The sequence below is a fragment of the Camellia sinensis genome, chromosome 1, assembly GCF_055761805.1.
Source record: "Camellia sinensis isolate YWXY chromosome 1, ASM5576180v1, whole genome shotgun sequence".
NCBI lineage: Eukaryota > Viridiplantae > Streptophyta > Magnoliopsida > Ericales > Theaceae > Camellia > Camellia sinensis.
The window spans coordinates 181,567,922-181,580,866 of record NC_138961.1 but is presented as its reverse complement, the minus strand read 5'-3'; the positions used below and the strand labels follow the sequence as shown (position 1 = coordinate 181,580,866).

The window sequence follows — 12,945 nt, the reverse complement described above, 5'->3', positions numbered from 1 at the left end:
GTGAGAAATGGCAAGTGGTGGCAAGTGGCGGCGGAAGACGGTGGTGGAAAGTGGTGACGGTGGATGGGTGGGTGACGGTGGCGGGTGATGGGTGGTAGCGAGTGGGTGGTAGTGGTGGTAGTAGCAGGTGGTGGTAGGTGGGTGGCGGATGGTGGGTGGTAGCGGGTGGGTGATGGTAGCGGGTGGTGGGCAGTAGCAGGTGGGTGATAGTGGTAGTGGTGGTGGTGGTGGTGGTGGTGGGTGGTGGGTGGTGGGTGGTGGCAAGTGGATGGCGGGTGATGGTGGGTGGGTGGGTGACGGTGGCGGGTGGTGGGTGGTAGCGAGTGGGTGGTGGTGGTGGTGGCAAGTGGGTGGCGGATAGCGGGTAGGTGGCGGGTGGTGGTGGTGGTGGGTGGGTGGGTGACGGTGGCGGGTGGTAGGTGGTAGCGAGTGGTGATGGTGGTGGATGGTGGGTAGTTGTGGCAGGTGGGTGGCGGGTGGGTGGTTGTGGGGGGTGGTAATGGGTGGTGGTAGCGGGTGGGTGGGTGGTAGGTGGCTGGTAGTGGTGGGTAGTTGGTGGTGTCAGGTGGTGGATGGTGGTGGCAGGTAAGTAATGAGTGGTGGTGGCAAGTAGGTGGTGGTGGTGGTGGTGAGTGGGTGACAGGTCGGTGGTGGCTGGTGGATGATGGTAGCGGGTGGTGGGTGGTGGTGGCAGGTGGTGGTAGGGGGTGGGTGGTGGTGGCGGAAGACGGTAGTGGAAAATGGTGGCGGGTGGTGGGTAATGGGCTCTACAAACCTAAAAGGAAATGAAAAAAATGGGGGAAAGACGGGAGGAAATTGAGGTTTTTAGGTTTAGATTTTCGGAATATTTTTAATATTCTTAATATTTAATTTTTTAAATATTTTTAATATTTTTAATGTTTATACATGCTTAAAAAATTAATTGACAAAAAAATTAATTGACAGAAAATAATTGACATAAAAGTTGTTTGAAAAAAAAAATGATTTGAAAAAAAAATATATTCAAAAAAATTACTTTAAAACAATTAATTGAAAAAAAAAACATTTTTTTATTTGAGTATTTTAAAAATAGTTTGGTTATGACTGTTGATCAAAAATACGGATATCGAGTTATGAGTTATGTATTTGATTATCAATTATATATTGAATTAAGTTTTGAAAACTATTTTGAAAACTCATCACCAAACAAATTTTTTTATTTCACATGTCACATCAAACTTTCAAAACTCAATTCCACATACAATTCAAAACTCAATTCAACACTCTATTAAAAAACCATAATCAAACAAATTTTTTGTAGTAGAGGAAAGGGAGCGACAATAGTGGTGAAAGTGATGGATAAGAGGTGGTGGTGGTGGTGGTGGTGGTGGTGATGGCGAAGGAGATTAGTGATGAAGTTGTGGTAGTGGTATGGGAGATGGGAGATGGAGTGGCGGCGGTGGATGAGAGGTAATAGTAGTAGTAGTAGTAGTGGTGGTAGTGGAGTAGTGGCAATGGTAGTAGTCATGGTAGTCGTAGAGGTGAAGTGGCGACAGTGGAAGTAGTGGTGGTGGTGGAATGGCGTTTGCAGTAGTGGTGAAGGTGGTAGAGGAGATGGGTGGTGAGAGAGAGATGAATGAGAGACAGATAAAGGAGAGAGAGAGAGAGAGAGAAAGAGAGACAGAGTGATGAGCGAGAGAGAGACAAAGTGGTCGCTAAAAGTGCATTTTCTTGTAGTGGATCGATAAATCGAGAGGGAGCTCAGTAAATAGAGAAGACGGGAGGGAGAGAGTGAGCAACGCAAACATAGTAGTAGAAGAGAGAGGGAGAAAAAGAGAAAGAGAAAGAAATAGAGATAGAGATAGAGAGTGAGAGACAGAAAAGAGACAGAGAGAAGAGAGATACACGAGAGAGACAAAGAGAGATAGAGAGAAGAGAGATGAACGAGAGAGACAATGAGAAAGATAGAGAGAAAGATAGAGAGATGAGCGAGAGAGACAGAGAAAGATGAGAGATGAGAGAGATTAAGAGAAGAGTGATGGGCAAGAGAGATAAAGAGAAGAGAGATGAACGAAAGAGACAGAAAGAGAAGAAATGAGAGAAGAAATAGATGAGTGAGAGACACAGAGAGAGAGAGAGACAAATAGACAGACAAATATAGAGAGAAGAGTGATGAGTAAGAGAGAGAGAGAGAGAAAGAGAAGAGAGAGATGGAGATGAAAAAATGGATGAAAAGGTATAGACAAAGAGAGAGATAGAGAGAGAGAGAGAGAGAGAGAAAAAAGCGAAAAGAGATAAATGAGAGAAAAACAGAGAGAGATAAGTGAGAGAGGTAAAGAGAAGAGAGATGAGAGAGATAAAGAAAAGAAAGTGCCGTCTCAAAAAGTCACATTTTTTGGCGACAGCAAGTTATGCCGTCTCAAAAAGTCACATTTTTTGCTTGAGACGGCAAGTTGTGCCGTCGCAAAAAAGTTCCGTCTCATAAGCCCACTTTTCTTGTAGTGAATCGTAGATAAAAATTTTCAACACATTTTTTATTAAAATTTAGTCAAATTATTTATATGTATGTCTATGTGTATATAAATATTTTAAAATGTATATTGTTTGTATATTACCCTTTTTATTGTATTTAGTAAGTAAATCTAAAATAGAGATATGTGGTTAGTGGTTTTGAGTTGGTTATGATCAAAGTTAGGGGTTATTGGTGAAAATGATGTTAGTTATAAGATGTGGTTATGAGATATGTGATGGTGGTTATGATCAAAATGGTATGGTTACGAGCCAAAAGGTATTGGTTATGAGATGTGGTTATGAGATATGTGATTAGTGGTTATGAGTAAAGTGGTGTGGTTATGAGCCAAAGAATGTTGGTTATGAGATATGTGATTAGTGGTTATGAGTAAAGTGGTGTGGTTATGAGTCAAAGAATGTTGGTTATGAGGTATGTGATTAGTGGTTATAAGTAAAGTGGTGTGGTTATGAGCCAAAGAATGTTGGTTATGAGATATGTGATTAGTGGTTATGAGTAAAGTGGTGTGGTTATGAGCCAAAGAATGTTGATTATGAGTATGTGATTAGTGGTTATGAGTAAAGTGGTGTGGTTATGAGTCAAAGAATGTTGGTTATGAGATATGTGATTAGTGGTTATAAGTAAAGTGATGTGGTTATGAGCCAAAGAATGTTGGTTATGAGATATGTGATTAGTGATTATAAGTAAAGTGGTATGGTTATGAGCCAAAGAGTATTGATTATGAGATATATGACTAATGGTTATGAGATATGTGATGTTAATTATGATCAAAGTGGTATGACTATGAGCCAAAGGGTGTTATGAGATATGTGATTAGTAGTTATGATATATGTGATGTTAGTTATGAGCCAAAGAGTGTTGGTTATGAGATATGTGGGTAATGGTTATGAGATATATGATTGTTGATTATGAGATATGTGATTTTGGTTATGAGCAAAGTGATGTAGTTATGAGTCAAAAGGGTGTTTGGTTATGAGATATGTGGTTATTAGTTATAAGATATGTGATATTGGTTATGATCAAAGTGATGTGGTTATGAGCAAAAGGGTGTTGATTATGAGATATGTAATGTTGGTTATGAGTCAAAGGGGGATTGGTTATGAGATATGTGATTAGTGGTTATGAGTAAAGTGGTGTGGTTATGAGTCAAAGAATGTTGGTTATGAGGTATGTGATTAGTGGTTATAAGTAAAGTGGTGTGGTTATGAGCCAAAGAATGTTGGTTATGAGATATGTGATTAGTGGTTATGAGTAAAGTGGTGTGGTTATGAGCCAAAGAATGTTGATTATGAGTATGTGATTAGTGGTTATGAGTAAAGTGGTGTGGTTATGAGTCAAAGAATGTTGGTTATGAGATATGTGATTAGTGGTTATAAGTAAAGTGATGTGGTTATGAGCCAAAGAATGTTGGTTATGAGATATGTGATTAGTGATTATAAGTAAAGTGGTATGGTTATGAGCCAAAGAGTATTGATTATGAGATATATGACTAATGGTTATGAGATATGTGATGTTAATTATGATCAAAGTGGTGTGACTATGAGCCAAAGGGTGTTATGAGATATGTGATTAGTAGTTATGATATATGTGATGTTAGTTATGAGCCAAAGAGTGTTGGTTATGAGATATGTGGGTAATGGTTATGAGATATATGATTGTTGATTATGAGATATGTGATTTTGGTTATGAGCAAAGTGATGTAGTTATGAGTCAAAAGGGTGTTTGGTTATGAGATATGTGGTTATTAGTTATAAGATATGTGATATTGGTTATGATCAAAGTGATGTGGTTATGAGCAAAAGGGTGTTGATTATGAGATATGTAATGTTGGTTATGAGTCAAAGGGGGATTGGTTATAAGATGTGGTTATGAGCTATATGAGTAGTAGTTATGAGATATGTGATTAATAGTTATGAGATATGTGATAGTGGTTATGATCAGAGTGTTGTGATTATGAGCTAAAGGATATTGGTTATGAGATGTAGTTATGAGATATGTGATTGTAGTTATGAAATATATGATATTGGTTATCAACAAAATGGTGCTGGTTATGAGATATGGTTATGAGATAAGTGATGAGAGCTCATAACTAAGTTATGATTAATTTGATTATAGTTATGAACAAATATGATTTTAGCTCATAACTATAAAAAGTGACCTGCTTACCAGGTCACTTTTAATGATGTAGCTCAATCTGAGCCATTGATTTTCGATGTACCATACATTTTTTAAACAAAATGTACTATAGACTTTCCCTACTTTGTATGCTACATTTCATCAATAAAGTTTTCTTTGCTTATCAAAAAAAAAAAACATCTGTATTCAAAATAAAAATTCTTTTTGTGCATAGCACAGGTTGATTGTTTGTAGGTAGTGATATAAATGAGTGATAAAAAATAAGAGATACATATCATTGCTCTATTTAATAACTCTTTCAGGGTAAAGTTTGTATTCGTCACGTACATATGCAGATAACAAAAAATTCCTACTACCTTGTTTGTAGTAAATCCTTTCCTAATTGAGAATTTAGTAGGGGTGCAATTCTTCGATCGGATGAAAAGGTTGTCTAAGTTCAATCTAAGTTGTGTTGAGACCTGTCAAGGTTTGAATTATTGAACTGTAACCTGAGATTATCAGCCTAATCTCAATCCGAGTTAAACCCAAATTATCTAAGTTGTACATGAATTTCAATTTTGTTTGTTTGTTTTTTATTTATTTATTTTTCTTTTTGCAGCTATATTATTAATTTATTAAAATTAGAATCTGTTTGCATTTTTTTTGGAAAATCATTAATAATATCAAAATAAATTATTTATAATGCAAGAGAGATGCTGCTATAATAATTTTTACAATTTATGAGTGAGAATAAAAAATGTAAGATTTTGTGTTACTTGTGTATATAATATATATTCAATATGATTAAATAATCTAAATTATTTTAGTATCATATAATGGCTAGTAATTTATATGTATATTTAATATTTTCATATATCTACATAGGTATATAATTCGGATTTTGAATTACTCGGATTGTTTGATATGTTTGTCCAAGTCCTCTCAAATTTGATTCAGACTTTTGAATTTTTGTCAAAACTCGTACCGAATTTAAAAATATCATGTCCAAATCCTAAAACAAAATTAGGATTAGACTCTAATTACTCAAATTTTGTACCCTTAAATTTAGTGTTCCTAGAGCAAGTTTGAATTTTTTTTTTTTTTTGTTGGCATAAAACAATGCTCGAAAAGAACTAGGGTTCGTTTGAGATTTGGGTTGGATTTTTGTCTATTTTAGGCTGGGGCTAAAATGTCTCGTTTAGGTAGGACTTTTTAGTTTTTTTGACTTTTGTAAGAAGAAAAATGTAATAATTATGAATTGGATGTGATGTTTTGTCATATTAAACTAAAAAATCTATTTTATTTTTTTGTGACTATTTTAGCCAAAAAGCATGACACTGTTTTTCTCAAAGGAGCTCTAATTTGGGAAGAAAATAAAAAGTCAACTTTTAACTTTTTACCCATTTTAGGTCATATCACCTCTTACATTTTTTACTCACAAAAAAAAAAAAAAAGACTAAAAAAACCAAAAAAATAGTTTTTTTTTTTTATCAATTTCTCAAAACACTCCTAAATAATTGAAACGCAATCACATCCAACGTTCTTTCATAAAGGACAAAGTGGCCGACCACATTAGACCAATCGAAAATAGAGAACTGACAGCAGACTAGGAATTAGCTTATAACCACATGAGAAATGAATCAGACCCCCACTGGGGGTGACCCCTAGGACCCCCAGTGGGGTCTGATTGTTCAAAAAAAAAAAAAAAAATTTCCTGCCATTTGCAGCCCTCCACGTGGACTGGGGTATTAGGGGTCACCCCCACTGGAGGTCCCCAGCACGGTTGTAACCACATACCTAAAATTGATGCAACAAAGTCGAGAGGAAAAAAAAAACAAATAATAAAGGAAGAAGCCATTGTCGTTGCAGTTGGCACCACACACAACCTGAGAGAAAGAAAGAGAGATAGAGAGAGAGAGATGATGGAGGTGAAAGAAGCGTTGTTCATGAACGGAGGAGAAGGAGAAAGTAGTTATGCACAAAATTCTTCTTTCGCAATAAGAAAATGTTTGTATATTTGTATAGTAGCATTACTCTTCATGTTCATGGTATGTCGAATTCTCACTTCTTTGAAAATTTCTGCTAACTCAACGATTGTTATAACTTGCAATTTGTATCAAAGTTATAGATTTTGTTAATCAAATAACAGTTTTGAAGTTTTATTGGATTGTTAGGTTGTGCCTTTTTTTTCACTCACTAAAATAATTGTGGATTAAACTTTATTCCTTTAATTTTAACTACAATAGGAACTGTAGCCATGTTACTAATAGGACAACTTGATAAGTCACCGACAATAAAAATAAATCGTTGATGGTTAAAAATTGTAGTCATTTAAATTATATTCATATCATTAAGATAGAATGGCGTAATAAATCATTGATAATTGCATGACACGACAAGTCACTGATATGAATTGATTCATGTCACTCTATAATATTTTTGTCTGTGATTTTATGTTTATTTTTAATGAATTTAATAAACAAAAAATAGATATCAATGGATCATATGTGACATTGATAGAACTCCCGATTAGAGAATTACAAGCAAATTCTAAAACTCATATGTACTTAAAAGACTAAAAATAGATCGTTTGGAGTGAAATTGGAAAACGACACTCCAGAACCTGTATTATTGTTTTACAATTTAGTTATTCAGCTAATTTGTCACAATGTGCATATTACAATCACATGTGAAATTGCATGTTAAAAACATAATTTTAATAAGACATTGCAGTATTGAAATCGTGTCTTCAACATGCCACGTTGGCACCCTATGCAATGCTAGTGGATGCTTGGGGTGGTCATATCACAATGAAATCATATTTTTAACTTGCGATTTTATATTGAAATTGCATTTTGAAAATAAGATCCTAAAAAAATGCACTAATTTCCTAAATAGTCTGCAAAATGTGTAGTATTTTTATAAATAATTTTGTTTTTTTCCAATATTTATAAATTTAGAAAAAAAAATGTGAATCTTTAGTTTAATGATGTAATTCGGTTGGAGCTTATTTTAGCTCCAAGCTCCTCTTTATTGATGTAATTCGGTTATTTTTTATCAATAAAGTTTTCTTTGCCGATCAAAAAAAGAAAAAAAATGCGAATCTTTAGTTTGATAAGTAACAACTCTATCATTCACACCAAAAAAAGTACTTAAATAATGACATGTGTGAACCAAATTTATTTTAAATTTGACATACATCATACAAGTTTAAATCTACAATACAGTTTAATACTTTTAGGCCATGTTTGATTCACAAGATTAATAGTGAAGATATTACTAATCTCATCAAATTTGTGTGATATTCACTATCCAATTGGATTAGTATGATAAATTATTCCATTGTCTATTGTTTGATTTGCATTGGATAAGAAAATATATGAATATAGGATTATAACTATATTTATTTTCATTTCCAATCTTACCTTTCATCAACGTTTCTTCACAATCTTTATTTCATCAAAAATTTCTTCATAAATGTGGTTTTAAAAAAAATTATAAATAAATAAATAAAAGAAAAATAAAAATACAAAATACAAAGGCCATGTTTGGTTTGTTTTTTAATTTTTTTTTAAATATGAACTATATTGATAAAATAAATATCAAAAAATATTTTTAAATTTTAAAAAATTATTTTTAGCCTTCTAAAATATTAAACTATATAAAAATAAAAATTGCTTTAATTTTTAGTCAAGGGTAAAAGTGTCCTTTTATTTTGTTTCTCAGCTAAAGATATATAATCTCATCCCTAACCCATTATTAATAATCTTATAAATTTGTTAGATTAATTATTCATTATATTAATAATCTTGAAACAAAATTTTAAAATAAACATAGGATTATCGAACCCACAAATTAATAATCCGAATCTCATACTCTAATCCTGTAAATCCAACATGCCCTTAGTGATATGTGTTCAGATTATATAACTTTTTCGGGAACAAACTCAGAAGTTGTTCTCTCTTGCAGCAAAAAGTGGCCTCAATGACAATGTCAGTGCTAGAAATTGCAGTTGAAACTCTCTTCTCCAAAGATTTCCACCTTCTTCAAGCTCTTAACGCAGCGGACTTGGGTTGTGTAGCGAGTCCAAACACGTTCACAGTGATTTCTACGATCAAGAGAATGGTGGAAAAGAAATGCAGGGAATTGAATTGTGAAACACTAGAACTTCAGGTTTACTTGAATGATCTTCCTGGAAACGATTTCAATACCCTCTTCAAAGGCTTGTCGTCTAAGGATGTTTTTGGTAACAAATGTGAGGAAGTTTCTTGTTATGTGATGGGAGTACCGGGGTCTTTCCATGGCCAGCTTTTTCCTGGTAACAGCTTGCATTTAGTTCATTCCTCTTACAGTGTTCATTGGCTTTCTCAAGTTTCTACGTCCATTTGTTTCAACTAGTAATTAACCTTGTACTTATCAAATTATCCTATGTTAATTCCCATCACAATATGAGCAGAGGAGTAAGATGTTGGCCACATACTGCGACGGGGACATGAATAATTTTCATTGACCATGCCATGTCACTAGAGAAAGATCAATATTTACTCTAACTATATGACAGGTACTATATGTATTTATTTGTATTTGTTGTATGGATACATATAAAAGTTTTTTAAAAATTATAAAATTATTCAAAATTTGTAGACTTAGAAAAATGGGTAAGATAAACACGTGTAAAAAGATCTTTCTCCATGTCGCTTCTAGTGTAGGAGGCCAAGCATTCTGCTAGACGTCCCAGCTTGGGAGTCTCGTTCGTCTTTGGTACTTTAGTAGATCTTTTTTCCTAGTATTTATGGAAAATCTCATAAAGTCTGGAATTTTCACATGATTGGCTTGGAGCATGTACCAACTTAATTGGATGTGCTTCTTAAGCAATGAATGATGCTTTGATCCTACTCTCTTTTTGTTAATGTAATATCGTTGTACTGCTTGTATAAGTTGCACTACTTATTTCATATGACCCATTTGCCTTTGATGTGTAATAAGCTTGCACACTAACCATTTCAATGGTTACTTTGATGAAATAAAAGGCACCAAAAGGACTCGGAAGCAAAGAAGGCTTGGCATTAAACAAGGGGAAGATTTACATATCAATGACAAGCCCTCATGTTGTAAGAGAAGCCTACTTATCTCAATTTCATGAAGATTTCACAATGTTTCTCAACGCTAGATCCCAAGAGGCGGTTCCAAATGGTTGTATGGTGTTGATACTTCACGGTAGGAAATCTTCTGATCCTTCAAAGATAGAGAGCTGCTTCACTTGGGAACTATTAGCTATAGCCATTGCTGAATTGGCTTCACAGGTAGATGCAATTTTTAACACTTCTTTACCATTAAATGTCTTCATTTGATGTTCACAAGCTCTTACATACCTCTAGAACACAATTTTTCTAGGCCTAAAAATGGTAAAACATGCAAAATATAAACCAACAATTCCCTTAGGTGCTGTCCACAAAGGTCTGATTTTGCTTGTTATATATTTTTTGTGCAAAATTTCTCGTTTCTCAAAATTGGTTTCAATCATTCTTCATTACTCTCAAAATTCTTTACATACATATATAAACTATTCCTTGATTGAATTAAAATGAAATAGTTATTAGCATTTTACAAAAATAAGTATTCTTCATTACTCTCAAAAAGCATTTCATATATATAAACTACGCTTTAATCAGAGTTAAAATGAAATTATTATAAGTTTGTTATCACAGTGACTCATTTTTTACTCTCCGAAGTTAAAATATTCATTACTAAAAAATGTACTAATGTTGTGTTTAGTTGGGGATTTGGGAAGAGATTTGGAAAAAGAAAATGAAAATGTGTGTAAAATTAGGTGAAATGTAGGTGTATTTTATTCGCATTTCACCTTCTTTTTCCATTTCACTTTCCAAATCCTTCGTCAAATCCCCCAACCAAACACAGCATAAGAGTCTGGTGCTCAAACCAGTTGGAATCTTAAAGCTTTACAACTATTTCGGATCATGAAAAACAGTGTTACAGATGTGTCCAAAATAATTAATTTTTTGTTTAATTTTTCTCCCCAACATTTTGAAAAAATAAGTCATCTTGATAAGTCTTTTCCTTTAAAATGATAAAATCAATACTTATCACATCATTTGTATGTATATATTTGGCATAGCACTATAAAATTATTTGCTTTATTTATTCCTATCTATTGATTTTCTCTCTTTCCTTCGTGATAATAAGGATTGATAGATGAAGATAAATTAGACACCTTCAATGTACCTTACTATACTCCATCACTTGAGGAAGTGAAGATATAGTGGAGAGAGAAGGATCATTCACAATTGATCATATGCAGGGGCTTGAACTTGATAGCTCACACATGCAAGAGAAGGATAAATGGGTTAGAGGGGAAAAGCTTGCCAAGGCTGTCAGGGCCTTCAAAGAACCTATAATCTCAAAACAGTTTGGATATGAAATCATGAACAAACTATATGACAAGTTCACTCACATTGTAGTTTCAGATTTGGAAGCAAAGAAACCGAAGACCACAAGTATCATTCTAGTGCTTTCCAAGATTGTTGGATAGTTTTTTAATGTTGTGAAATAAATTGTATTCCCCACCACATATATGCTACTAGAGGGTTGTGCCAATGTATTGCACAACAAGATTTGAGAAGGGTCAAATATATAAAGCTCTTTGCTCGTGTGGAGAGAGAATGTTTTCTTGATTTGAATCTGGGATACCCAAATCGTAATGCTGGGAAGAAATGAGAAGTTGAAAATGAAATTTCAATTTCTTTACCTTGTGTATGTATGGAATTAGTGATTGTTTGCTAAAAATAATGTCTCCTCCAATTATTGTAATGAAATTATTATGAGTTTGTTATAACGTTCTTGTGAAGAATTTTTTTCCCTTTTTAAATCTCAAATTGAAATATTTATTCATTAGTATCAAAGTCACATATAAGCATTTTATTAATTAAATCATGGTTGTGCACGTTAAGTTTATTTGTCTATGAGTCTTTTGAAAGAGAAAAAGAAACTCATATTCAGATGTAGAGGAAAACAGGTGACGAGGGGTTTCAAAGGTTAGAATTGATAGATTTTTATATGTTGATGCTTTAATTTGAAATAGTTGTGAGTTTTTTATTTTATTTCAGTGTCTCTTATGCTTTGCTGCCAATTTTGGAACCTCTCCAATGTGGATGCAGTGTTGCTGGTTGTTCCTTCTTATTGTTCTGTGTAAGTTTGGTAGAGAGAGAGAGAGATTGAATGAAGTATGTTTTATATTCAGTATATTCAAAGAGAAGCAAGCTCACTCTCTTTTATAGAGAGGAGAGTGTTGTACATAGGATGCTGCACAGAAAGCAGAAATAATAAACATTACAATTTACTTTACTTTACATGTATAACTAATGAATGACAGCTATATTATATTTACACTAACATTCTGGATTGTATTGATCTATTATTTTGATATAATATTCCATTGTTCACTAATACAATTGGTTGCACTTTTTTCTTTTTCTTTTTTTCTTTTTGATTGGCAAAGAAATTTTTTTACTAAAAACACGAAATTTAAAGGTGCAAGGGAAAAAAATGCATTGAGAGAGATTCAAAGAGTAAAAACTCACTCCCCTACTTCTGCTGCTCGCACTTTACAACCAACCCCTTAACCTCACGATTTTATATTTTAAAAGACAATTAAAACAAAAAACCAAACTCTTGAGCCCTATACCTAAAACACTGTTACACTGCCTGTCTCAAAAACACATAAACCCCACGCTTGTCTCAAAAACCCCATGCCCTATCCCAAACACCTTGTACCAATGCCAAACACTCAGCCTCCATAATCGCTAGACACTCAGGCTCCATAATCGCCAGACGCTCAGGCTTCATTGTCGCCAAGAACCACCCGTGTCCGCAATACCTTCAATGCCAGGAAACATCGGCAGCCTCTTCTTGCTTCACCTCTGGAACCACTTCTTCTATTGGTTTCTCCTCCTCAGCATCCATTGCACCTTTTTTCGTTGATCAAAACAATTCAAACAATTAATAAGGTAGTATTTCCTTTGTTACAGAAGTCAAACTTTAGGTTTTTTTTTTCTAATAATAATAATCTTAGCAAAAGATTAAAAAAATGAAATCCTAAATTTGAAGAGGTTTTGTTTGATATTTTTTCAAAGTAAGAAAATTTAATCACAAGAAGCTAGAGATTATATTTTTTGAGTAATGCCAAGATATAACTAAATTTTTATATCAAATTTGCTTAGAAAATTATGTGTCATTATTGTTTTTAATGTAGTAGACCTCACCTCCACATTCATTCATAGATCATTTTCATGGCCAGACATCAT

General features: G+C 33.8%; 1 pseudogene; it reads left to right on the top strand.

The window, feature by feature from the left end:
• Window positions 1–6,542: 6,542 nt before the first annotated feature.
• On the top strand, window positions 6,543–11,193 carry LOC114310097 (putative caffeine synthase 4; annotated as a pseudogene).
• Window positions 11,194–12,945: the final 1,752 nt, after the last annotated feature.